General features: G+C 44.7%; 1 non-coding gene across 1 annotated transcript; it reads right to left on the reverse strand.

Annotated features, from left to right (window-relative positions):
* Window positions 1-4,987: 4,987 nt before the first annotated feature.
* Trnai-uau (transfer RNA isoleucine (anticodon UAU)) lies at window positions 4,988-5,079 on the reverse strand. The gene is given in 2 exon segments: window positions 4,988-5,023; window positions 5,042-5,079. It is a non-coding gene; the product is annotated as a tRNA-Ile (tRNA).
* Between the last annotated feature and the right edge of the window lie 8,203 nt (window positions 5,080-13,282).

A 13,282-nucleotide genomic window follows, 5' to 3' on the forward strand; every position in this document is an offset into this window, starting at 1 on the left:
CAGTGACAGCCACGCTACAGAGGGGGAGGTACAAATACAAATTAATAAACAGCAAGAACAACAACTGCGGTTTGGTGACGATGATTGAGGTGTTTCATCGCAAGAGGCGATACTGTACCCCTTCGCCCGCGGTAATATGGTTTATGTGGCTCGCAGTGGGGACGCAAGCACTACGTTTTCCAAAAAAGGTTTGTGCTGTTTTTAGGGCAGAGCGTAGGTGGGCTGGATTTGACCAATAATTTTGTCATAGTCAGTTTATATATGTAACATAGCCATCCCCAAAACATAATCATCCCCACCCCATAGCTGTGTCACACGAAGGGCGACCCCTCAGTTCAACGAAATGGGGGAGAGGGCTCCGTCAAAGAACAATTTGGGATCGACGCTTCGACTGTTCCCAGCAGTCCGAACTCAGTCATCGTCTCATCCAGTTTGTACGCATTGTAAATAGTATGTAAATACACCCGTAGCGCCTTCATCATACAGTCTCCCAATGCACCATCTCACGCCATCCTCAAGCCACCGCCACGCGAGAGTTACACGAGTCGACAGGATTATCCTCAATCAGTGCCGCAATGCCGTGAAAGAAGTATCTCAACATCGCAAAGTTCTCTGGGTCACCAGACGATGTCCCAATCGAAAAGTGACCTCGTCTGTTTCAGAAGAAGACAGCAGAGCTCGTGTGGTCACAACAAGACAGGGTGAGCTACTTTCATAAGTACCTTGAGGGGGAAGCTTTCAAGTGCTACTTGTTCGACGTCTTTGACACTGACATACATGAGGGATCGTTTCGGAGCTGTAGTGACCGATCCTTTTGGTGAATTTATTCACCCGAAACTCAGGAAGGACCAGAGTATCAAAGGGTACTATGATGCAAAATGTAAATTGAGCAATGTTGCAGAGCTAAAGAACAATCATATTTACTCTGGCTTCGTTGATGGACTCTCTCCGCATATCGAGATCACTTTTGCGAGTATTTGCATCCAAACGCCGTTGGAGTGGCTCACCGTTGCTCAAGGTATCGAGGCATCTCAGAGGAGGTTTGGAATAGCGTCTCGTGCCCAAAACACGACAAAACGTGGCATCCAGGGGAGCGCCTTCGACGAGGGACAGATCCCGTAACGTGCCCACAAGCGAGTGCGGTATCTGTGCCAGGAGGGGGACCCACAGAAGGATGCATTGGCACAGCGAATGCCCCAACAAAGTGCAGGTTGCCAACGCCCAGACAGACTCGGGAAACGAGGAAGGCGACCCAAGGCATCACTAATTCACTCCGTGCGCTGTGTTTGACACAGGAGCCACCATCTCCTGTATAAACGAATCTGGTTTTCGACGACTCAAGCAACAATCCATCAACAACTCGAAGATCAGAGCAGGACAAGTGAATTCAACAACCACCACCTTGGGTCGCACCACCACCGAGTTAACCATTGGAAACACAACCAAGACTGTGACCGCCCATGTTCTTCAAGTTATGCAACACGAACTTTTGCTTGAACTGGACCAGTGCGGTGCTCTTCAATCTTTGATTGATTGATTGATTGATTATGTGTTTAATGGCACAAAGGCAACAAAGGCCATAGAGCGCCAAAACCATGGTGAGTGTGTCGGATATGATTATGGGAAAGATGATGTGAGAGAGTGTGTGGTAGTTAAAACCTATCTACAGGTATGAGGTATGAGCGATGAGCGATGAGATTGACCAGGATAAGAGAGAGAGGGGGATGACGATAACAAGCGAGCATGACAGTTAAAAGCTATCTACAAGTGTGACAATGAGATATTTACATGAGGAGTTCGGTGATATTGGATAAAAGCGGAGCAATGCTTAACATCTACATCTGACTTAGTAGCCCACACATGGTCAAAAATTAGATGACATTATCAAACGGCACAAGAGGAGTGTCACCCAGTAGAAGGGCTGGGTGGAGTGGGACATGGTATCTGTAGAATGCGGTGAAATACTGTTGGCGTTGGTGTTCGAAGTGAGGGCAGGATGCCAGTCTTCAATCTTTCTCTGGGCTTATCAACGCCCACGCTGACCTCACGACCGTAGAAGTTATGCGAGCAGATCACCACTGTCACCACACCAAACCAAGATCAACCCACCTGTGAGTTCAAGTCACCACTGCAACCACACAGCGACCCACATATCACACAAATTCTCGATAAGCATCCGTCACTATTATTAAAACCTCAAACTTATATCGGATCAATATCTCTCAAGAAACATTCCGTCAACCTGACGAACAACACCCCAATTTGTTATGTGCCTTACCGAACATCATTGGCCGACAAAGAGATAAGCATACAGGTGGAATCGCTTGTAACGGAAAACTTAATTTGACCATCCCAATCGCCCCCCGCCTCCCCAGCGGTACTTGCGAAAAAGAAAGACGAATGGAAAACTAGACTGTGTGTGGACTAGCGCAAACTATAACTCACGCAATCCGATCACCAACCAATTCTCAGACTTGACGACTTGTTCGACGCCTTGGGCAATTCCAGGATATTCACCACACTAGACGTGAGGGCAGGATACGGGCATATGCATACGACAAAACAGGACATTAAAAAAAAAACAGCTTTCGTGACTCATAACTGTGACTATGAATGGCATGTTATGCCTTTTGGCTTACGGAATACTCAAGCTACATTGCAACGTGTAATTTGGACTCTCATTGAGAAACACCGTCTCAAAAATGTACTGAACTATTTCAACGACATCATCGTCCACTCTGAGACAAAAGAACAACATCTCGAGCATCTTGCGGCATTCCTAAAGGCCCTGGAGTCCTAGAACGTTAAGCTCAAAAGAAAGAAATGCAAATTTGCCACTACACGCATCGACTTCCTCAGGCATAACATCAGCGCAGGGAAGCTGCAAGCACGAACTGAAATCGTTACCGCAATCACACGGTACCCGACACCAACGAACATAAAAGACGTTCAGCGATTCCTAGGAGCTGTAAACGTCTACCGGACGTACATCGATGGTACATCGATAATTTTACAGAAACAGCCTTACCATTAACGAAGCTTTTGAAGAAAGCTGCTAAATGGAATTGGACGTCAGACTATGCTGCTTCATTCCAGCGCTTCAAATATGCTTTGGTGAAACGACTGATCTTGACAATTCACGACCTAGCCAAGCCCTGTACAATATACGCGACGCCTGCAACGGAGGTATTGGAGCAGTACTAATACAGATAGGCGACGACTACCTTGAACACCCTGTTGCCTCTCACTTCCGTAAGCTTCACGACCACGAAAGGAACTATGCCATAACAGAACTGGCATTGGCAGCTTGGCATTAGTCGACGCTATTGACAAATGACATTCCTACCTCCATGGACACCGTTTCCGTGTAGTGACAGACCGCGCAGCACTCAAGCGGCTGAAGACCATAAAAAAAAAGAAAAAGGAAGACTTTTCCGCTGGTCACTCAAGCTTTCTGTCTACGATATGGATATTGAACATGAGAAAGATAGCGAAAACAACGAAACGTGCACGTTATCCAGAACACCTGTTATCAACCTTCTTCATATTGAAGACATTCGGCAAGCGCAGTCCGAACTAGAAAACAGAGAGATAAATGGAACCCCTGAGCAAGGAATCACTGTCGCGCGCAAGGAGGGATTACGTAAAACCCTTGTACCACCATCGTTGCGCAAAGAAGCAATAAGGAATGCGCACGAAAATTACGGCCATGTCGGAGTCAAAAAGTCCGCCTGCCGTTATCAACAAATCAGTGGCGATGACGTTGTCATTCGGGATGAAGGGATGATGGTTGGCAACGAGCGTGCTATACACAAAAACGCGATTCAAGGAATGGGCGCCGCCATTAGTGTTGCCACCCCGTGGTAGTCACGGGAACTGTGCACGTGTGGACTGCCGTTTGCCGAGTTAGTTCCTTCATTCTGCCGTGTGTGTTTTCGTTCTTTGTCGTGTCCGTTCGTGTTCATTTCGTGCCGGTTTATTTTCTCCCGTTCGGGAACGGGTGTAGAAAAGATATCGCATCGGCCAGCGCTCCTCACGACACAATTGTGCATATCGCACGCGGAAACAAGCAATCGTCTTTTTGCTTGGTCTTTCGAACGTTGATACGCTACTCAGATGTTTACTGGATGACTAGTTATATGGAATGTTGCGTTATCGTCCGTCATAATCATTAAAGACGGCGGCAACGAGTATTTATCCCAATGGGAAGGGATATTTTGGCAGTCCACCCTTGTTATGTCGTCGCTGGGAACGAGCCAGTGAAGTATATAAGGGAAAAAAATAGCCTGGTGACAAAGCAAAACCAAAACCTATGGAACAACCAACAGCCAGATGGACCAGGTGGAGGGTTTCGAGGCAGCGCTACCTATACGTGGTGATGTGAACGTGAAGCAGGCAGAGGAAAACATGGCGGTTTGGGGGCGGTATAGACGATAGCAAATGCATGGGGTGAGAATTTGCTTTGCTGCTTTTTTTTTCTGCGAAGTGATACCATTTGGAAAAAAATATGGATAAAACTTCATGCAAATGACTATCAGTCTGCAAAGTCTGAAGCGCCAGAAAAGCATTTTCTATTTTTTCGACGCAATCAAAATGCGTAACCTTTGCGAAATTCATTGTGTGTATATATATATATATACCTATAAGTTGAAGCGACATATTAGAACGCGACAACAATTGAGTAGTAATTTGGTACCAACGAAATAACCCTCCCCACTGTTTCTTTGTTCTCGTAAATATATCCCCCTCCACGAACGTAGAATCGAACACATTATTTGATATAATTTAGATTCCATCAACCAAGGAAAGCATACCATGATACGGGTTATTCGTTTCTCTCTTTCTCTCTCTCTCTCTTTGTGACGAATCTATAATTAGTTCCCCATGTCATACACTTGTATTTATAATATTAAGCGGTGCAAAATATGTGAGGTGTCTATTTCATCTTGACGTGTTGCGCCGTCAATAAAAGTCGAGTCAATAAAACTTCCCCAGGTGAGGCTCGAACTCACAACCCCGGCATTACTCACAAGTACTGTCATATAAGTACCGTGCGCTAACCAATTGCGCCACTGGGGAACACAACGTTGAACGCGTTAAAATGTCATCGAATCCACCACAAAAGGCATAAAATTCTGTGCGTACTGCTTTTGATATTGAATTAGGCTTAAAAGAGCCATCTTCTCAGTCTAATACACAGCCTTAAAAAGAAACGGTTCTTTCGGGTTGTTTCGTTGGCGTCGGAAAATTGCCAAAAATTTCTAATCCCGAACGCAAAATATATGTTGGGGTGACGTTTTCTGGTTAAATGCTTTTCTCAGATTCGGAGGGGGGGGGGGGGGGGGGGGGGGGGTAAAAATCGGTTCCTGACATAAATGTTTTTAGATCAGTAATTCGGGGAGAAATCGGGGATAATTGTGCCTTCGGGTGTTATCGCGTGTTTTTGTTTCTCCTCTTGTCTATTACGTCCTTTCCTAATCTCTCTCTCTTTCTCTTTCTTTTTTTTTTTTTGCGGGGTCGTAACCTTCCAGCGGTAATCCCCGAAGGCATAGGCAGTGTTGACACACATGGGTGAATTGCTGGGAGCGTAAGTGGCCCATTCTTACATGTGTTACACGTGGCGACCTTTGTTCTTCTTCAGTGGAGACGTCACTTGCGGACTTCGTAGTGACTGGAATTCGGGGAGAAATCGGGTTTACCCCGAATTGGTCGGAGGTCAGTTCGGGGGGGGGGGGGGGAATAACTGGGCGGAATCGGGTTTAACGCGAAAAGGTCAATCCCTAAATATATGACGTTCTGGCAAATATATTCTGGCATAAACGAGGCTACCATTTCCCGTTTAGTGCTGTGCTTGAGAAATTTTGTGTTTGTGTTGTGTTGTTTCTCCTTGTCCCGGGTGTCGTCCTCTTCCCCGTTTAGTCGTACCAGAAATCTATTGCACGTATTCTTTTAACATGAGTTTCTATGTTGCACACTACATTTCGTATTTTTGACTTGGACAAGAAAATACACGGTGTCCCAACTAAATGCGAACATATTTTTAAATATATATACGAGGGGCGTTCAAGTCAAACCGGGACTTTCTGTCTCCTGAGTGTACAAATGGCTCTCGCTACTTCTTTTTCATCATTTTCACACGCGACAGGCCTGCGCGTTCACCGCGTAGTGGTCCAAAGTTCGTGCAAAACAGAAGACACGTGCAAGACAAGATGGTCGACGGACAACGAGATGAGCGCGCACATCGAACAGCGAATTGTCATGAAGTTTCTCGTGAATGAAGGCGTAAAGTCATTTGAAATTCACAGAAGACTTCAGGCTCAGTATGGCCACGATACACTTAGCCGCAGCAAAGCGTTTGAGTGGTGCAAACGGTTCCGACACGGCCGTACATCAGTGCAGAACGATCCCGGCCGGGGCGGCTCAGAGCCCTGTGTCAGAGTTCCTGAGAACATCCAACTTGTGGAGCGCCTGATCCTCAAGGACCGACCGATAACATGTCTCGAACTGGCTCGAAAGACGGACCTTTCTGTGGGAACGTTGAACACTATCATTCATGAACACATCCAGTTTCGGAAAGCTGGGCCTCATCACCAAAGAAGTCCTCCTCCTACAGGACAATGCACGCCCGCATACCGCGCATCTCAAGACACGCACCTTACAGGAACTTGGCTGGGAGTTGCTGCCACAGCCCCCTTACAGTCCAGACCTCGCCCACAGCGATTTCCATCTCTTCGGGCCACTGAAGGCGTTCCTTGGGGGTCGACACTTCAGTTGCGACGACGAGGTCAAGAATGCGGTCCGATCATGGCTGCTACGCGTCGGTAAGGATTTCTACGTTGCTGGCATCCAAGCCCTGGTGAAACGCTGGGACAAGTGCATTAGTGCAGCTGGAGATTACGTTGAAAAATAAAACTAATTTCTCGTCTGTAAGGTCATTTTACTTTTGCGAAAAATGAAAAGTCCCGACTTGACTTGAACGCCCTCGTATATGTACATATATATCACTTCTTGCGAGATGAAATCAATTGTAATATAGCATACGCTGAATTAGGAGGGCATTAGCAAACTCCTAAGGCAATGTCTTAATTAACTTTCAATAACTAACATTTTCATTATAAAAGCTACGAAGTTGTCCCAATGACAACATCCGGTCCCTTCGGTCATCTGATACCGGAGCCGTTTTCAGAAGAAAAATCCGTTCGATTGATCGTCCACAAAAAAAATCGTGAAGAAACACCATTTTTTCACCATTTTCACAATTTTTTTCACCATGCTGAAGGGCACTCCTTAGGAGGGCATTAGCAAAGTCCTAAGGCAATGTCTTAATTAACTTTCATTAATTAACTTTTTAGTTATAGAAGGTACGAAGTTGGCCCAATGAGAACATCAGTTGCTTTCGGTCACCTGATATCGTAGCCGTTTCCAGAACAAAAATCCGTTCGATAGATCGCCCGCAAAAAGTTCGTGAAGGAACACCACGTTTTCTTTATTTTGTTCATTGCGCATCTTCGAAGATGCGTCCTTCCTTCACCCCCAATGTGAGAGGGTGAAAGAGCACACTATTGCCTCTTGCGTCTTGAAAAAAGATGAAAAGAAAACAAAATGAACCCAAGATAAGGGCAGTTCCGATAGAGTCAGCCGACACATGTTTTTTTTTTTTTTTTTTGACGCATGAGGCGGCAGTGTGCGCCTTCACCCTGTCACACTGGGGGTGAAGGAAAGCCGCGTCTCCGAAGATGCGCAATGAACAACATAAAGAAAAAATAGTGTTCCTTCACGAATTTTTTGTGGACGATCTATAGAACGGATTTTTGTTCTGAAAACGGCTTTGGTAACAGGTGACCGGAGGGACCAGATGTTCTCATTGGGATAACTTCGTAACTTTTAAACTTAAAAAACTAATTATTGAAAGTTTATTAAGACACTGCCTTCGGAGTTTGCTAATGCCTTCCTAAGGAGTGCTCTTCAGCATATGCTATATTGCAATTGATTTCATCTCGGAAAAAGTGATATATATATATATATTTTTTTTAAATATGTTCGCATTTAGCTGGGACACCCTGTATATGCTACTTTTGTTATACATACTGATGCAGGGTACTCCACAAAACGGGGAAAAGTAATTGTATTGAAAACCGACTTGTCTGAACACTATGGGGTCAACGCTATTGATCTGGGGAGATTTTGCCATGACTCGAGAAAACTTATATCAAATTTGATTCCCGATAAATTGATTTTCCCAAATTAGTCTCCGAAATGTTAAAGTAAACCTCACGCCTTTATGAGAGAAACCGCATATCGGATTCACGCAATTTCACTATGAAATACATACCCTACTGCCCTGATAATAGCTAAAAAAAGCTAGAAACGTCGTTTCGATGCGCGCTAGTTGTCGGCCGAGGTCAGTTCTCTCTCAAAGTAATGCGATATGTGCTGAAGAAAAATGGTTACCCGCCCCTTCCTCTTTCTCGCTCTCCTTTCAGATAACTTTGCATTACAACCATGCTTTCGTTATCAGCAAAAACTGAAAAAAAAAAAAACTGCTGGTACATGTCCTCCTCGCATCTTTCCTTTCGGAGAAATTTTCGCCGCAGCCGGTAATTCGTGCGCTTCGAAACGACGGTTTTCGCAATTTTTTCCGACTATCACCATCGCTGTAGTTACGAATTTTTCAGCAGAATGGGGCCAATCCGGCACGTGCTTTCTGTTACCGTAAAAAAATCGTGAGGATGACTTGTCAAATTTCGGAGTTCAATTGGGAAAATTGAAATTTCTCGCGAATTAAATTTGATAAAAGTGCTTATTAGTCATGTCAAAACCTCTCCCGAGATAAATAGCGTTGACCCCATAGTGTGCAGTCAAGTAGATTCTTTAACACTAGCTACGTATCCGAGACCGCGTTTTGCCTTCTTTTCAATCACAAAATTAACGAACTCGTCCACGGTACCCGGGTCATATTTCTAAATTCTCGCGACCAAATACTGTCAGACCGGGCTATTTCTACCTCCTTATTAAGGTTCATCAAAACAATCCCGGGAGACCCATTACTTCAGGTATTAGCACTCCTGCGGAAAAGCTATCCTCCGGTTTGTAGACTACGACATTAAGAACATACGACCCCTCTTTCCTCCCTATATTAACGATACTGCTTCTATAAAGTCGTGCAAGAGCCGACTTTCACAGACATCGTCAGAAAACGACTTTCGCAGACATCGAAAACTCCTAAACCCGATCGGTTAATTCGTGATATCGGTATCTTTTAAACACGGCATATCATCTTGCGAAGCATTCGGCCATTTTTTTTTTTTATTTCGAGACAGTGATTTTGTTATATCGGGCCCTCGTTATTCCTCTATTCATACACGCGTCGTCGTCTGCACGTTTAAGCTTAATATTTCAACGTGGTATGGTTTGTATTGGTGCCCTCTCAGCTTAGTGCTAGTATGTTGGGTTTTTCCTGGATTTTCCTCAGACGCTTTCAGACATATGTCCGCACAGTTCCCTTAGAAGTCGGCCCAGGACGCACATTCCCCCAGGGCGTCAGTCGTGACGTTGCCCACCTTTGTGAGGCCGACAACGGCGAGACCTTTCATCATTATCGCCACCACCACCGTTGGAATGAACACACGGTACTGTTTGCCAAGTTTATTGCAATCTATAACAGCATTGCATGCAGTAGTACAGCTTGGGACAAAAGTTTACGGAACACAGCATTGGCATATTTCTTCATCGGAGTGGCTCCCTGCTGGCTACCAGGAACACATCGAATAAGAAACAGGTGACCGGCAGTTCTATCCACCTTTCAGTATGTGTGTCCGCTCCTGTTTGCTGTTAGGGTGTCGCTCCAATGGAGAAATGTGACACCTCGGTGTTCCGTGAACTTTTATCCCAAGCTGTACACACACACCATCATTAAAGCGTCTAGCCTTATGCAATAGAAGATAAAATTTCTGCAAAATGGTACTTATGCGTATATCTTCAGGGTTTCATGGGTAACAGAAAACAAGAAAAAAGAACATTATCTCAAGACTGCTTTCTGACTTGTGGAAGAAACGCAAGCCTACACAATTTCCTAATGGACGAAGTAGCAGAAGAAAGAAAAACAACAGCAGTGAATTTGGAATCGAAACTGATCTGCACGCGTCCCTCGCTAATCTCATGAAGCACCATCGTTCCATTGGCAGCAACGACAAGGCCGCCAGCAAGGCGGTCGCAGCGGCGTTGCCACGTCTACAGATTTGTATTGAGATCAACAGATTTTCGGCAGCATCTACAGATCTACAGACTATTTCTGAAATCTACAGTTGTTTTGACTCCACGCTGAAGCAAGCCTGAGCATGGGCTTAGACGGGTAGAAATCCAGCGAACCGGTAGGCAAGTATGAAGGGAACTGCCTCAGGACGAGAGCCGCCGATATATCGCGCAGTTCGAGACTGTTCACTCAGAGAAAAATCTATACCTTTAGAGGTATAGATCGCCTGCTCAATAACTTAGCCCTTCTTAGGTATTATTTTATACCCCGCTTACAGGTATAAAAAATAGTCCTAAACAAAGGACTATATGCCATACCTTTAGGGGTACAGCTCTATACCCATGTAAGCGTCTGCACGAGTACCATCATGGTATTAAATCACACCTATAGGCATAGACATTTTTAGAGTAGGGAACTAGAAAAACCACCTGTGGAGGGAAGAAAAGTTTTTGACATACACACACGTACTACAAACATACGCAAACGGTTGTGAAGTAGAAACCAAAGCTCGTGCACATTACTCCCCATGTAAAAAAGAAAAGAAAATATGGAGTTAAAAACGAAAGAAAATTTTCAAGGAGCAAGATCGCTCTGCACAGTCATCAAGTCACGATATATCACGATCTTTAGAAAAAATCTTCCCGGAAACAACACCGCAAGCGATGCTGCCCCGACGACCGTTTTACGGGCAGCGCATTCCAAGACACGGCCCACCCGGGGGCGGACCGCGTTATCAAGGGGCCCTTCTCGAAATATGAAGGACCGGCTCCCTTTCGCCGCCCTCCACCGCGAAAGATCGAAAGATCAATACGCGGATTTGAAGGGAGACCAGAGCATATCACGATGATAGACATTTACAGAACAACAAATACTGATCTACCCGTACAGCGATTTGACAACCTGTGGAGAAGCTTTCGTCTGGTACGCAACTCTAAGGGAGAGGACATCTAGATTCAACATTACAGCAATACAGATATCATACAGCCATAAACTAACCATGTGGATTCAGATAGTACTGCACTGATGACTGTGTTCCTTATTTAAATATCCGTTTAACTCAGCTGACACTGTCTCAAGAAAAAATAATAATGATGTGATACAGCACGTTGCGGAAGCAAAGGTATAAAAAAACGTAAAGGTATAAAGAAACAGCAGGTATAGCAGCCTCATCTATACCGTGAAGGGCATAGCCCGGTGATCTATTCCTGGTACCGGATATAAACGTGTGGTGATGAGGTATAAATATGGTACGTTGCCCCCCTTTGTACCTCTTTCATACCCTTGAGAAGGGTTGGAGGTATAAATAGGAAATTTGTACCTCTTGTATACCCTCCAAAGGTATATGTCTGAAGCAGAAGGTATAAAAGGGGTATAAGAGCACATTGTCATACCTTATTTATACTTTTTTTTCTAACAGTGAATTCTTCTGAGCACCGTCCCCATCATTGGCATGGCATTTAAAGGGTTAGGTATGTCGTGTTAAAGGTTCATGCGAATTGTGGGTAAACAGCCCGAGGGGAAGAAAAGGTCCGTTCACGCTTTACGGCCGAAGTGAATGGCACTTTGTTATAGAGTGTGGAGGATATTAATGAATGAAGCCATCTTTGCTCCAGACCGGTTACAGATATGTGAGGTTTACGAACAACGGGACGAAACGGGACAACAGGCAGAAATGGGCAAGCATTCCGAAAGATAAGCAGGTGAGTGGTGACGTGGAGAAATTTTCAGAGCAAGCGAAGTGTTTTTTTAAACATATATATTTGTAATACAGAGTTCTGTCATGCAATAAAGAAAGTAAAAAGTAGTGGCCATGCAGAATATAAGAGTGTCGACAGATGATAAAGGGGATAGAATAGGAGGAAAAAGGTCTGGGCACATTTTATTTGTGAAGTGTTTCTAGTGTGCCTTGTGATTTGTTGATACCGAATGGGTGAAGGGCGTTGAACTTGTATATATGCGTTAAGACTCCCTCTCACGTCTGTCACGTGTGGACCTGAACCCGGTTTCTAGAATATATAGTTTATAGTTGTCAAAATTGTTACCAGGAACGTGAAAGTGTTCGGCGACTGCCTTGGAATCTTAAATTTAAAACTCCCTTTAGGGTGTAACCCGGGTGTAAACTGATTTTTACTCCCAAATTACACAAGCTCGAAGAAACACCCTCGGATGAGGGGTGTTCAATGGGTTTAATAATAACTTAACACCTTATTTACAACATCCACTGAGCTTGGGTGTAAAAGAGGCGTAAAATGGGTGTAGCGGGCATAGAGCTTTGTACATGAACTGTATTTCTTTTGAAAGTACAATGATATGCTTCATGTTCCTTACAGATGCATACAATGGGGCACCTCGCTGGAAATTTTGAGTCTACACTCTAAATCCTGTGACGAACATGTGCCGGTTAAAGAAGTTCCCTCAGGAAGTACAGCCGGTACACAGCCGTAACGTCTGGAAAGAGCCGTAATGGTTATCAAATAGCAAGCACAGCGATCCCCATCGCCAAATATGTGTGTCCGACTGAATAATGTGTGTGCCTCCTGAGCCGTGTACTCGTGTGCGTGTTGAATAATGCGTGTGCAGGATAAGTATGTGTGCCTTCGCTGGAGCGTACTGCCAGTGGCGTAGCCACGGGGGGGCTAGGGGGGGGGGCTTTAGCCCCCCCCCCCACCTGCCACAGGCTGATCCACGCAAATCGTGCAAATCCGAGGAGAAAAAGTAATATATATATATATACAGGGTGTCCCAGAAAACGTGTCATTGAATTATAAAAAAAAAACTACGCCACCTAGAATCATGCGGTCAAGAGCATTTGTTCTTATTAGGTTTTTGCCACCTCCTAATGTAAATTTCATGTACTCCAAGTTTAATTATGTAAATATTTGCGAACTCAACTCGGAAATTTGCCAAGTAAAGGTCACTTTTTTACCCCACCAATATGAAGAGCGTGCCGAATTCACTCCAATTCATGATAATTCACAATGATATTCACGAGCTATCCCATCCGAAAAAATAGCCGAATATCATACTTTT

This window comes from Ornithodoros turicata, chromosome 7 (assembly GCF_037126465.1).
Source record: "Ornithodoros turicata isolate Travis chromosome 7, ASM3712646v1, whole genome shotgun sequence".
Lineage (NCBI taxonomy): Eukaryota > Metazoa > Arthropoda > Arachnida > Ixodida > Argasidae > Ornithodoros > Ornithodoros turicata.